This window comes from Marmota flaviventris, chromosome 3, assembly GCF_047511675.1.
Source record: "Marmota flaviventris isolate mMarFla1 chromosome 3, mMarFla1.hap1, whole genome shotgun sequence".
NCBI lineage: Eukaryota > Metazoa > Chordata > Mammalia > Rodentia > Sciuridae > Marmota > Marmota flaviventris.
The window spans coordinates 24,935,631-24,950,927 of NC_092500.1; positions in this window are offsets into that span (position 1 = coordinate 24,935,631).

Below are 15,297 nucleotides of genomic sequence, written 5' to 3' on the forward strand. Positions count from 1 at the left end.
AGAAAAACCCTGCACCTATTAGAACAAAATATAGATCCAACATTCAACATATCAGCTCTGGAACTGACTTCCTTAACAAGAAGTAAAATAAAAAATCAATAAAGGGATGGCATCAAATTTAAAAGCTTCTTCACAGGAGGCTGAGGCAGGAGGATCACGAGTACAAAACCAGTTTTAGCAATGGCAAGGCACTAAGCAACTCAGTGAGACCCTTCTCTAATAAAATACAAAAAAAGGGCTAGGGATACAGCTCAGTAGTTGAGTGCCCCCGAGTTCAATCCCTGTTAAGAAAAAAACAAAAACAAAAAAAAGCTTCTTCAAAACAAAAAACAAAAGAAGAGAGAGCTAACAGAATGGGAGAAAATCTTTGCCACCTGCTCCTCAGATAAGCCATTAATATCCAGGATATACAAAGAACTCAAAACACTTAACACTAAAAATCCCAAAACAAATAACCCAATCAATAAATGGGAAAAGGAACTAAAAAGTCACTCCTCAAAGGAAATACAGTGGTCAACAAATATATGAAAAAAATGTTCAATATCTCTAGCAATTGTAAAGAAATGCAAATTAAAGCTACATTGAGGTTTCATCTCAGTTCTCCACACTACTTTCTCAACTTCTTAAACATTTGTCTGAAATTAAGGTTGTTCGGGTCCTCTCATTTGAAAAATTCAACTGCGGTGTTTTACTACATTTTAATTAACTTTATGGCTAAGCTCTTGTGTGTGTGTGTGTGTGTGTGTGTGTGTGTGTGTTGTTTGTTTGTTTCTTTGAGGTGCTGGGAATGGAACCCAGGGCCTGGAAGCATGCTGGGCAAGTGCTTCTCACTGAGTTCCATCCCAGCCCCCTCTCTAGTATTTCTTTACCTACTTCCTCTATTCAATTCTTTTTCTCCTCGGAATGCTGACATAAAGGTTATGAATATCTCAGTGCCTAGCATGGTACCAGGCACACAGGTGTTCAAAAAAAATGTTAAATGATCAAATTTAGACAGGAACATTTAATCTATAAAATTTCAGCAATTCTTGTAAGTAGTTTCCCCAAATTATCAAACTCATAAATTTTTCTTTAGTCTACAATTATAATTTCAAAGATATTTCACAGATTCATGAAAGCCTGGACTTCAAAAATGCTAAAAGTTGGGCTAGATGTGTTGCTCAGTGATAGAGTACTTGCCTACCATATGAGAGGCCCTGGCTTTGATTCCTAGGTCCAAAATAATAAATAAAAATAAGGCTGGGGATGTGGCTCAAGCGGTAGCGCACTCGCCTGGCATGTGTGTGGCCCGGGTTCGATCCTCAGTACCACATACAAACAAAGATATTGTGTCTGCCGAAAACTAAAAAATAAATACTAAAAAATTCTCTCCCCCTCATCTCTCTCTAAAAAAAAAAAAAAGAAAAGAAAAAAATCTAGGGCTGGGGCTGTAGCTCAGTGGTAAGAGTGCTCACCTAACGTGTGTGAGGCATGGGGTTCAATCCTCAGCACCATATAAAAATAAATTAAAATAAAGTCATTGTGTCCATCTACAACTAAGAAAATTTAAAAAAATATAAGAATCTGGGTTGGGATATAGCTCAGTGGCAAAGCGTCTGCCTTGCATTCATAAAACCCTGGATTCAACTCCCAGTCCCCCCCCCAAAAAAAATATGTAAAAATCTAAAAACAAACACTAAGCATAAAAAGTACCTCTAGGTTTTATGGAATGAATTCTGTAATTCATTCATTCTCTTCTCTCAGCATAGTTTGTGTTGTAATTCAGAAAAAAGTAGTTACATACCAATTAGGGAACAGAATCATTAAAATTTATGTTGTTAGTCTGCCATAGTGTAATCTCAGCTGCTGGGGAAGCAGAGGCTGAAGGACTGCAAGTTCGATGCCAACCTTGGCAATTTAGCAATACCCTGTCTCAAAAAAAAAAAAAAAGTTATATCCCCGGTAATGTAAATTGTTTAGGAAACTAATTGTTTGCCTTGGGAAAAGGGCAAACTGTCATTTCTCCCAATTTGAGGACTGTAAAAACAAGGGAAACCCCTGATACATTACTTCCATATTAGGGAACTTATAATTTTGTTAATTCATTAGAACTTTTAAAAGTATTTTTGGCCCAGACTATATTAAGAGCTGTTGAGAAGTATACAAATGGGGCAAAAGGTTACTTTGCAAATAGAACCAGGCTCAGAATTCAGAACAAAAGCAGTGAGTGCATAATAATGTACTGCTGGGTTGGGGGATGTGAATCTGGAAGCCTGGTTACCAGGAAAGTAGTCCCGGGAGGTGATTGTTTCAGACAGCCCTGAAAGAGGCTGATTGTGATGATTTGCAGGAGTAAAACTTGGAGGACTTTCTACTTAGTAGATAAACATCTGCCCTGATTTAAAGATGGAAAGTGCCTGAAGTGTGAAAGACCATAAAGGGGCTCTCCTCTTAGCGGTCCAAAGGCCAGTTTGGGGAAAGGCTGATTTTTGAGGATATACTAGGTAAGTTTGGAGACATCAGTTGATGAAGGTGGGAAGGGAAAGAGGCATTTTTTTTTTAATGTTATAATAAAAACTTTAGACTTGGTGAAATGGTTAAAAACAAATTTGAAAATTAAAGGATAAGAATGAGGAAGACAGCTATGTAAAAATTGGATTGCAATAGGGAGGTCCTAGAGCTGGAAAGTACCATTATTTAGGCCAGGAATAAATTGGTAGCTGGGGATATCTAAAAGTTGCATAAATATTAATAGTAATAAAATAAAGAAAAAACTATGCTGTAAGCATTATTCTTGGGCAGGGGATGTAGCTCAATGGCAGAGCACTTGCCTAGCATGCACAAGGGCCTGGGTGCTATCCCCAGCACCACAAATACAAAAACAAACATTTATTCTCTTTAATTACAAATTATAATCTTCAGATAATGTCCCTCCAGTCTCCTCCATTCCCTCTGTCTAGTTTATAATCTTTATAAAAGACATTTTATCAAGGATGTACTATTCAGTACTCTCTACCTCAGCTTGTCTTTGTTTTCTTCCCAACTCAGCTCCTCCTTCATTTATTCACATCAATTTAGGCTTTAAAGACCCAATCCAAGTGCCCCCTTTTCCCCGAAGCCATTTATAATCTCAGAAATTCTCTTTTCTCTAGAGGAAAGGGAAATACTAGGCAAAGATATCAACCAATGAATTGTTACATAGTGTGCATGAATAAATGAATCGTACCATTACGTATAATTGTAAAGCAAAAATAAAAATATGGAAAAACAAATTCAATAAAAGAGAAAGTCTCCTTTTTCTGAACCTCTGTTGGCTAATCAGTTTGATCACATACAACTTGTTTCCTGATTGGAATTCTCAACCAACAATGGTCTTCATTTTATTTAACTTTTTGGGGATTGAACCTTGTACATACTAGGCAAGTGGTGCTCTACCACGGATCTGTATCCCAACCCCTATTTAACTCTTTACAACAGTTTTTTGTTTTGAAATGCTGGGGATTAACCCAGGGCCTTATGCAGGCTAGGCAAGCACTCTACCTTCTGAGCTACATCCCCCTTTAAGACCATTGTTTTTGTATTTTGTTTAATTACGATCATTGTAGGAGACTTAGAAAAATTAAAATCACTTGTAGTCTTAACACCATTATAGAAATTTTGGATTCCTTCTCAGTGTTGCTCAATATGAATATAATATATACAAACATTTTTAAATAGTCAATTCTTTCTTTTTTTTTTTTTTTTTTTTTTTTGCGTCTTGCTTTAAGACCACTGATACTGCTGCTCTTCTGATTATACTTCTATTCCCTTGTGGCTCTTGCTTCCTGGTGTCATTTCTTCTCATTGTACCTTTAAACCATTTCAGTCTACCCCAACCTCTCCTTCCACCTTGCTCAGTGTCTGCGCAATTTTAACAGGCTTCCCACAGATTGCCCCTAGTCCTAGAGTCCATCCAAGTCCAATAATCTTTGCAAAAGGGAGGAGGGATTATGTAGTACCAGTAAGGAATTTATGAAGAAGCCTCTTGGAACAATGGGAAAAGCAGTTGACCTGGCCTTCATATCTTTCATTTAATATTTTCTGAAAATAAAATTTGATAATTATGCAATCTGCCATATGGCTATACCAGATTTGTTTAACAATTCCTATAGTGCTGTTACCACTGTTGACCAGTACGAGTCCTTGCTTCCCCAATGTTGAATAACACCAGAGAAGCACGCAGAGGCAAGGTCAGAGTGGAAAATTAGAAGTTTATTAAAGGACAGCAGAAAAGACTTCTCCCAGAGGAAGAAGGGGACCCAAGAGGTGGAATCCGTTGAAGGGCGAATGTGTTCCGCTTTTTATAGTTTTTGGTGATGGAATGTAGGTGGGAAGGTCCGGAGGGTTGGGACACAGGTGAGCCAAAGAAGTAATCTGGGTACTTCCGAGTCAAGTTTGCTGTTCATTAACATTTCTTTGGGATGGGCTATCTTCAAATCTGTTGGGGGCTGTTTCCTGGGCTTCATTAACATTTCAAGAGTTGTTCAACTTTTCTGGAAATTCATTCTCAACATGGCCTCCATTTTAGATTTCACTCGATATTAGACCCGACTTACCTAACTACACTGACTACCTAACTTTAAATCTGGCTTCAGTGCGGAGTAGCAGTTAACATTATTCTAAGTAACACTAAGATTAATGCCCTCCTAAATTTTTTGTTTCAGGTAAATATAAGAAAATTTACTAGATGTGGTGAAGCACCAAGACTCTTGATACAATCTGACAAATGAACTTTAAGAACATCTTTAGTGGCATTTAAAAGAGTAAGAATTTGATCTTATATTTCTCTTTTAAGAAAATATAGGAAAAAATATTCTGTATGTCAGAAATACTTAATGAAATATTTCCTCTTAAGAGATGTCATTGAGGGGGGCTGGTATTGTGGCTCAGCGGTGGAGCTATCGCCTAGCAAAAGCCGAGGCCCTGGGTTGGATCCTCAGCACCAAATAAAAAATAAATATTAAAAAAAAGAGAGAGAGAGGTGTCATTGAGGCTGGGGATGTAGCCCAATGGTGGAGCATCTCCAGGTCCTGGTTTCAATTCCCAGAAGCAGCAACTGCCTCCCCAAAGATCATGTAATGCTTTCAGTAATTTTTAGATATCCAGGTGGTAGGCAAGATTACATTAGTTCCTGTGTTTCAATTGGGGGGAGTGCACTGGAGTCTGAACTGAATTGGAATTGTATGCCACTATTTATAGGAAAAGAAGATTGAACCATTAAATTATGCAAGTTCATTCCTTTAATCTTTATTTGCATAACTACACTTCGAAGTTATAATCCTCATGCACATATTCGGCTTTTTTTTTTTCAAATATGACTCGATTAGACCCTATTGTTATTTTGTTACCTACCTAAGAATTCCCAAACGTTTCTCTGTCCGACCTTAGCCATTTTCCTTCGGTTAGACAGTTCATCCCTTCAGATACCATTGTGTCATTTCCGCCCCCGTTGGTCACTCCAATGGAAAGATATTCCCTAGAGGGTAACTGTTGATTTAAAGACGGTTTTGGAGCTCGCCTTACTGAAAGATTTTCATTCCGCGGACAGGTTGACTTCGCACGTTCGACTTGTAGCTTTTTAAACTCTCCCTTGAGAAGAATCTTAATTTCCAGTACCCCACAGGGAACCTGAGGTAGAACTGGCTCAAAGCTGAGCAGAGAGAAGAGCTCCATAAACATTAACAGATTAATTTTTAGGTACCTGCAGATCTCATCCTCCCACCCCACTCCAGTCTATTCTTGTTTCTTTAAGGTATCGACTTCGACTTCATTATCCGGAATTGGAAATTGCAAATTTGCCCAACTTGCGCCGCCGACTGGGATCGCGCTCCTTCAATCTCCCTCCTCTGGGCGTTCCCATTCTGGACCCTGAGTGACCCTGCCGCTGTGTGAAGAAGCCCAATTCACAGCGGTCACTGCCCCGGCGGCTTACACCCGGCCGCCTGCACGGGGAGGTGAGGTTCTCTGAAGGAATTTCTACGCCTCTGAAATTGGGCAGATTTTGAAGGGAAGGGAACTGGCTCGCGTTTCTGCCCAACAGTTCGAAGCCGTGGGATTCGCAGAAATTCCGGGAACGTGATGGGCGCCTGCGGAATACTCCGCATCTCACCCGCACCGAGGAAAAGCTGGTTTACCTTCCGGGCCCCATGGCCACGACGGGTGCGGAGCCCGCCCTGGAGGCGCTGCTGTCGTCCGCGCAGGGCCACGTGCGTGCCGACTCGGCCGGGGGCCGGGAGCGCCCTCGGGAAGCGGCCGCCGGGCCCGCGGCCGGGGAAGGGAGGGGCGGGGCAGGCGGCGTCAGCGCTGACGTAGCCGCGGGACCTGCAGCCCCCGCCGCCGAACTGGGGCGCGGGCCGGGGGTGCGCGCTAAGATGGCCGCTCCGGCTTGGACCGGTGAGTGCGTGAGGGCGCGCGGCCGCGGCGGTTGGAGGAGCGGGGCCCCCTGCCGGAGCAGACGTCCGACGGGAGCCCAGGGGCCGGGAGGCACCTGGCGGCGCTTTCCCGCCGCGCAGGACGCAGGGGCTCCTGAGGGAGGGAGAGGGGGCTACGGAGCGAGCTGAGGGGCGCGCGGAGGCGGCGGCGGGTCCGGCGAATTTAGAATTGGCGCCTCTGGGAAGTTGCGGTGGGTCTTGCGATGCTCGGGCCAGTGTTCTGGGGACCACCTCACGAGGGCTTGGAGATGCTGCGTCCCCAGGGACCAGAGATCCTTTGCCGGAGCGGGCCGAGACGGGGGGTCTCGGAGGACGCGGAGGGGAGCTGTTCCCTGCCCTCGGGCGGGAGCGCCGAGGAATCGCGGTCGCGAATCGGAGCCGGCTAGGGCCCGGGGTTGCGCTCGCACCGTGGAGAGAGAACCGCATCCTGCCCGAGGCTCTGATGACCGCAAAGTGATGCTCATAGTTTCTGCGGCACTTTTCGGGGGGAGGTTTCTAGTGCCGTGTTTGGGAGGAAGGGGCTTCTCGGAATCTTCCTTCCCTCGGTCGGGTGGGTCCCAGCGCTGCCTGCACCTGCTGCCTCTTAGAGACATTCCAGTTTTTGAATACCAGCCTCCTCAAATCATTCCCGCTGGGGGAGCAAGGCTAGTAGGCGCAACTCTTTTTTTGGGGGGGGGGGCCGAGAAACAGGTCAGTGTGGGGAGGAGGAAAACGCCTACTCAAGCTTCAGAGGAGGTGGGACCCACCCCACTAACCCCCATGAAAAGATAGCGAAAAATAACAATTGTTGCAGCGGCAGAGTTGAGCTGTTGTAAATTTCACTGATAACTGGGTAATTTTCTTGCAAATTTAATATTAGAAGGAAAGCCCTTTAGTAACAGGAGATTCACTTTCGCTCAAGCCCCCACCCCCTTTACACCTTAATTATCACGTCGCAAGTAACGATGCTGTGAAATTAGCATGGAAATAAGACCTTGAGGCCCTCCACTTGAATTCCTTATTATCTGTTAAGTAGCTGCCTGTGGGGCAGAAGTAGGGGTGGACCCGGAATTCCATCTTGCGCCGTCTTCAAAACCAGCACTTGGTGTAAACAAGAAAAAGACTTGACTGTTCGACGTGATCCGATGCGGATCCACGCAGGAGTCAAAACACATGTTAATAGAATGTTTCACAACTCGAAATCCAGTGTTTTATTTGTCCTAACAGAGATGAAACTTTGTATCTTTGGAACCTCATCCTTTTGTCCCTAATTTAGCATCTCAAGGAATTTGAAAGAGCTTGGAAACATTTTGCCACTTTCCGGTTTTCTGTACCCACTCCCGATTTCTGTGGCGTTTGTGATTTTGCGGTTGGATGTCAGATTTTTCAATCCAGTATTTAATACTGTAGACTATTCAAATTGAAATTGAGACATTCTGATATTGAACAAATAGTTCAATGAGAAAGTTGAAAATTTTCGACTATTTTAATTGTGCATCGATCTTTTTCTTCCAAAATCCTAATCGTTTGCAGTTTTTTAGCTTAAAGAATTTCAAGTGATTAATGAGTCAGCATTTAACACAATATTTAGTGGTATACTTTTTGGAATACTTAAAATAGAAAAATCTATTGAAGATTTGGGTTAAATATCTGAAATATATTATTTCTACCTAATTGCCCACCCTTTATAGATTATCCTGTTTGAACTTTGAAAGAAAGAAAACTTATAGTACCAAACTTTTCATCTACGCAATTGAATCTTACTGAGTATTATAATATTTTGATGGTATTTAAGAAAATTATCTGCTGATTGGTCGTTTAAGGGCAGAATCTGGCATCAGACAAACTACTTAGCCTGAAAGGAAAAAAAAAACCTGTGAATGTTGAGTTTGGTTTTTGAATGGTAGCAGTACAGAGAAGGGGAACCGTTTTGGCTTTTTGGTAGCAGGAAAAAAAAAAAAAAAAAAAAAGGTGTTTTGAAGTTTTTTTCTTTCCTGCAGTGTTAGGTAGAACAAACAGATTTTAATACATTTGTCCATGGAGGGAGATTGAAGATTGCTGGGGCATATACTCAGGAGTCTAATCAATATGGGAAAGAAAATGTGTGCCAGATCATTCACTGACTCTTAACAGGAGACACTTTTGCCATTAGGCCCACCCTAAATAGGTGAAAAGTAACTAAAATATAAGGAGATTCTGTAAATATGGGCTTTCTAGCACAAAATGATTATTGTAAGAAGTGTCCTGTATTCATAGCATTTTCAGATACCCTGAAAACTGAAATAATCATTTTTAATTTTTTTAACCTATCACAAAGGGGGAAAAAAAAAACCCTGATGTATCTAAGGATACAATTAGGCCAAATCATAGATGTACTAGAACAAGTGTAGAATGTAGGCATTTTTATCTATCTGTACTGGAGAGATTCCCCACCACTGAGCTACATCCTCCACCCTTTTTTCCCCTCACTATTTATTTATTTAATGCGGTGCTGAGGATCAAATCCAGTGCCTCCTGCATGCTCAGCGAGCACTCTACTTCTGAGCCACAACCCCAGCCCATCCTCCACCCTTTTATTTTGAGACTGGCTCTCCTTAATTGCAGAGGCTAGTTTTATACTTTGAATCCTACTGCTTCAGTCTCCCAAATCGCTGGGATTACAGGAATGAACCATCTTGCCCAACATGTTTAGTCATTTCATACACAAAATATTTGAACTCAATTACTGGACTTTATAATAGAATCCTCAGGGTTTTTTTTGTTTTGTTTTGTTTTTTTCACGTTTCCCCCATTGTTATGAAGTTAACTGCAGTAGGTTGATGTATAAATATGTTGGTGTGACATTGATAAAATTGCTCATGAACTAATTATTTGTAAGTAGGAGTTGGATGTAAAGTATTCAGATAACCAGAGGAAGCCAGAACTTGTATTCTAGGGGTTTTATTTTAAAACACCTTCAGCTAGAGTCAGTCCCTGCTTCAAGAGAGCTATGCTGGAGACATAGGGAAGGCCCAGGGGAAAAAAGGGTGGGGGGGTATCCTTTATTGTTTAATGAGGTGTTTCAAGCGAGATCAGGGTAATTATAGATTCTAGATTTCTAAAGGAAGAAAGAATAACCAAAGTCTTTTTAGGGATAAAGGAAAGGAAATACATCATGATTGACATGGAGAAGTGCCAAAGCACATAATAGGCATAATAGTGTACCTAAGAGAATTTGAGAGCCCATTGTGTTCATTTTGTTCAATAATTTGTTCATTCAAAAATAGCGAACCCCTTTCTGTGTACCAAGCACTGTGCTTGACCCTTGGTGTTTTACAAACATCTCTGAAGAAAACAGGGAACTATGATGGTTCCATGAAGTAAGTGGAAAATTGAAAACTTCTTGTAAGGAGTGACTAGGGTTTACCCTAATTACTACAAATTATGGATGAAACTATTTTTTACTCTTATCCAAGTGCATGTAATGATTATGTGGTATGTAATTCTTAAAGCCTACTTCCTACTGAAATTATCATTTTCTCCTAGCTTTTATTATGGAAAACAACAACTCTTAGTACTTTTAATAACTTTTAGAGGATATATTTGTTACTGTTAAAAGAAACATAACTCCTTACAAAAATTATCTTTATTAAAGATTCAACATATGTACATATGTTGAATCTTTAATAAAGATAATTAATAAAGATAAACTGTAAATCTACAGTTTACTTCCTCTCAGAGGTCTCAAGTGTTTTTTGTCGGGGTTTTTTGGGGGGAGGTTTTGTTTTGTTTTGGTTTGGTTTGGTTTTGGTTTTTTGGATTTTTGGTACTGGGATTGAACCCCCAGGAGCGCTTTATCATTGAGCTATGTCCCCAGCCCTGTCCTCCTGTCTCACCTTCACAAGTTGCTGGAATTTCAGGTGTATGCCACTATGCCTGGTTTTCAGTGTTTTCTTTATTGAGATAAAGATAATTACTATGACACAATTTTTTATTCACTTTATTCCCAGTGGTACTTTTTTTAATTGAAGTACAATGTGTGTTTATACAAAATATGCATGCCCATTTTCTATTAAAAACTAGTCCAGGGGGCTGGGCCATAGAGCTCATAGCCCAGCCGTAGAGTGCTCCGGCTACCATGTGTGAGGCACCAGGTTTAATCCTCAGCACCACATATAAATAAATAAAGGTATTGTGTCCATCTACAACTAAAAAATTTTTTAAAAAATTAAACTAATCCAGGGCTGGGGCTGTAACTCAGTGGCAGAGCATTTGCCTAGCATTTGTGAGCCACTGGGTTCGATCATTAGTACTGCATAAAAATAAATAAAATAAAGGCATTCTGTCCATATACAATACAAAAAAAAAAAAAATTAACAAACAAAACTACTCATGGGGTTGTAGTTCAGTGGTAGAGTGCTCACCTAGCAGTTAGGCACTGGGTTTGATCCTTAGCACCACATAAAAAATAAAGATATCATGTCCACCTACAACTAAAATAAATAAATATTTTAGAAACTGGTCCATATCCCAGTTACAAAGAATTTTTAAAATTATACTTATCTAGGGCTGGGGATGTGGCTCAGGTGGTAGCTTGCTTGCCTAGCGTGCGAGAGGCACTGGGTTCGATTCTCAGAACCATATAAAAAAAAAAGATAGTGTGTCCACCTAAACTAAAAGAAATGAATAAATATTTAAAAATTATACTTATCTAAAATATGGTCATGTATATATAAAAATATTTTAACAGGATGTGTGGGAAGTGACTAGTCACTGGTGAGAGTAGAAAAGTGCTACAATTTTGAAAACTCTCATAAGCCAAATTAAGGAGTTTTACTTTTATAGCCTTACAATTTTATAATAATTGTAAAATTGTCCCTAGAAGACACTAAGAATTATATAAAATGTAAATGTTATAGGAAGATCATTTAACTGCATGAGAGACCAGGGGGAAGTTATTAATAGAGCATAATTTATTTTGGCTTCTATTCAGATTTTAACATAGTTATTTACTTTTAATTTTTTTAGGAAGATGCAGTAGCCATTATCCTCATTCTTTTCACTTTATTAAATGGTAATTTAGTTTGTCTAGTTGGGGTTTATTTTCACAGTAACTTGCCTGATATTCCTAAAGGCTGGAATCTAAAAATTGAGCCACTAGATTATGTGATTCATACCATTGACATCCGTTCTCCTGTAGGAACCTCCAATGCTTATAACTGTATTTTACCATTCCATGCTTTCCTTCCAAGTGTTTTTAAGATATTAAGGTAAAAAGGTGTGGTCAGCTGAAAAAAAAAATCATTAGTTTGAAGATAACTAGAATTTATAGTGAAATATTGATATTTGAAGTAAGAAAGCTTAGCTACCTTTCTAAATTGGGGGAGAAATGCTACTGGGCATTTTAACCTTGGGGCATTCTATCATCACTGAGCTCTATCGCTAGCCCTGTTCATTTTATTTATTTATTTATTTTTCTATCTATCTATTTATTTATTTTTGAGGCAAGGTCTTTAAAGTTAGCATGTATGGGTTTTTTTAAAAATATGTTTTTTAGTTGTCAGTGGACCTTTACTTTATTTATATGCTGTGCTAAGAATGGAACCTAGTGTCTCACACATGCTACACAAGCCTGCTGCCACTGAGCCACAACCCCAGCCCAGCATATATGGTTTTAAAAAGCTACTATTTTGAATTTCAAGGGTGAAACATTTTTAAATGCATGAAAAGATAATACAGATAATTTTAATTCTTACTATAGAGATTGTTCAGAATATCTTAACTGTATGATGCTTTTGTATAGGTACAAATAATATTTTGTCAGAATCTGCATACGGCATATAGAAATGTTTTTATTATATCTCTTTAAAATGAATATACCATGGGACTGGGGTTGTAGCTCAGTGGTAGATCACTTGCCTTGCATGCCTGAGGCACTGGGTTCGAAACTCCGCACCACATAAAGAAAGAAAGATATTGTGTCCATCTACAACTAAAAAAATATTTTTTAAAAGAATGAATATACTGCCAAAAAATCATAAATCTGATGTGCTGGAGCCAGAGTTAATAGCTTCCCAGCAGTGAATTAACAAATGAAAAGAAAGGGCTCTGGATCCAGTAGGAAAAAAAATAGGAAGTGTCAAGTTAATACTACCATCCTCCTTGCTTTTCCTCTAAGCTTTAAATCTTTGATGAGGCCTCTTTGGGGATATCATCCATCCTAACTGTCTCTGAACATTGGCTCTAGGCAGGAAAGCAAACAGATTTTGGGGGGCAGCTGCCTACCTCTTTAGCACCTCTTTGCTCCCTGCCTTTCCCCTAGTCATTCACCCCCCTACTGGCTTCTTTTATAAATAGAGGGCATAAGTGGGCCCCCCTCCTCTAAAATAATAATCTCATGATCTGTCATTCTGGTTTCACATCTTTGGATCTTAAAAAGATTTTTGAGAGACCCTCTTTTAAAATGTAAATACGTGTGGGAGAGGTCAGACCTTAGTTCTTAGCTAACATCTTGATTATCAGTCAGTATTTTACTTGGCTGAGAGTGGACTCATAGCTGAAAATGATCAACTCAAAACTAGAATTAGTATTAGTATTACTAGCAGCTACAATGTATTAAGGGCCATATTATTAAATGTCAGAAATCTTTAATGGATATATATATTCCTTCAACAACCTACTGGTATTATTACTAGTATTTTACAGATTTAAAAAAAGGTATGTAGAACATGTAGTAAATGCATCCAAGGGTTAAACTTAAGCATTTGGATTTCAAAGCATGCTCTTCAGCCATTTTGCTGAGATACCTCTCCCCTACTACAGCACTTCTCAAAGAAATGATATGTCACCAAGATATCACTCTTTTTCACAGTCTTGCATTGAATAGACTCATGTGTTCAACTATAGATACCATTTCCTGTTGAAGGTCAAGGACCTTGCCATCATCCAAATATATTTTTTAGTAACAATTGCAGTGAAACAGATAAATTTCCTTGTAACTAAGGGAATAAATTTGTAGAATAGAAAAGGGAATAAAGGGGCTAGGGATAACTTAGCCTCTATTTACAGCACTATCTTTTTCAACTGTTTTTTTTTACTTAAAACATACAACAAACATGTTGATTCTTTTTAGAAATTTGAAAATTTGGATTAATAAAGAGAAAATATGATAATTTTTTGTCTCATTACTCAGCAATAACCCCAGAAGAAATATGTATATTCTTTCTAGGTGTTTTTCTACTCACTATTCTTTTCTGAATGTGTATACGGTGTTAACTCATTCCACCTCTTTAAAAAATTTTTTTAAATAATTTTCTTTGCATGTAAATAAATAGCATTCTCCTTTTCTCCTCTGAAAATGTTTGAAGTAATTATTGTCTTTGATTTGCCAGAAACATAATGCTTAAATAAATTTTCTCTGCATTTTTAATTCAGTACATTTTGAATGGAAAGAGAAACTTAAATTCTCCCTTTAACTTCCAAATTGAATCAATTCCCTTATGCAATGTTTAAGCACTGAGTCTACCTCTGCTCCTTTTTTCAAAACTGCTACAGCTTTAATTTCTTTATAATTTCTGGATTTGTAGAGTCTCTTTATTCTTTCATCCCTCTTCCAGACCTGTTCGCCATTCAGATCTCTCTGTAACCTACAAATCTGATCATGTCAATTCTCCACTACAGAATTTTTCAGTGGCTCTATATTGCCCTTACAGCCTAGGAGCAAATCTCCAAGACCCAGGTACCATGGAGTGGGTCTAGAAGGGCAGTTTGGAGTATGTGAAAGCTCAAACATCCTCTTGGCCCTGCCGACTCCACATAAGTGTAAGTGGGAGAGGTTCAGAGCAAGGGTCTTCTGACCTTATTTCCTTTTTGGTCCCTGATTGTCTGGGTCTAGAAGCAGATTGCTGCTGTGTGTGTTTAGTAAACTTCCATGGCAGTAAAGATAGAATTGGAGAGACCATTTAAGGAGCCTCATTGCAATAGTCCAGGTAAGATTTGTTTGTGGCTTGGATCAGGTTGGTTGAAAAAGAGATGAGTACCAGGGATTGAACTCGGGGATACTTAACCACTGAGTCACATCCCCAGCCTTGTGTTGTATTTTATTTAGAGACAGTGTCTCACTGAGTTGCTTAGTGCCTTGCAGTTGCTGAGGCTGGCTTTGAACTCTCAATTCTCCTATCTCAGCCTCCCAAGCCACTGGGATTATAGGTTTGCACCACTGTGCCTGGCAGATTCTAGATATATTTTGGAAGTAGAGCGAACCATTTTTCCTGAAGGATTGGTGTGAAGAGAAAATCAGGTATGACTGTAAGGTATTTTGCTTTAGTTACTGGAAGGATATAGGATAACAGAGTATGTTAGTCATTGATGTCTCATTAGCAACCATTATTGAATCCTAGGAGTTCTAATAAAATAGTATGTATGACCAGATTTTAGAACTCAGGAAATTTTTAGGGGAGAGAAGTTAATTTAAAATGGGTATTTGAAATGTGTTCACATGCGCAAATTGGTACTGGCATGAGTTAAGTCATGCTTAGTAGGACTGATATCTAAAAGGAGGCTCTGGTAGCTAGGAGATTTTACAAAGAGAAGTAGGAGAGACCAGAAATCAGCTTTACCTTTGCAGTTTTCATAGGGCCCTGGAGATGGCACTTGAAAGTACCATTGAAATTCATGTCATCTTACTGCCCTTAAAATTTAAAGCATGGTCATGTTACATATGATGTTAATTTTCTCTATCTAGGTTCTCATCTGCACCCTGAAATTTGGCTTCAATTTATGTTAAACCAATGAAAAAATGGCTCATAATCACTAATTTGGTTTTTTTTGTTGTTGTTTTAATTTGTCAATGAACCTTTATTTTATTTATTTATATGCAGTGCTGAAAATT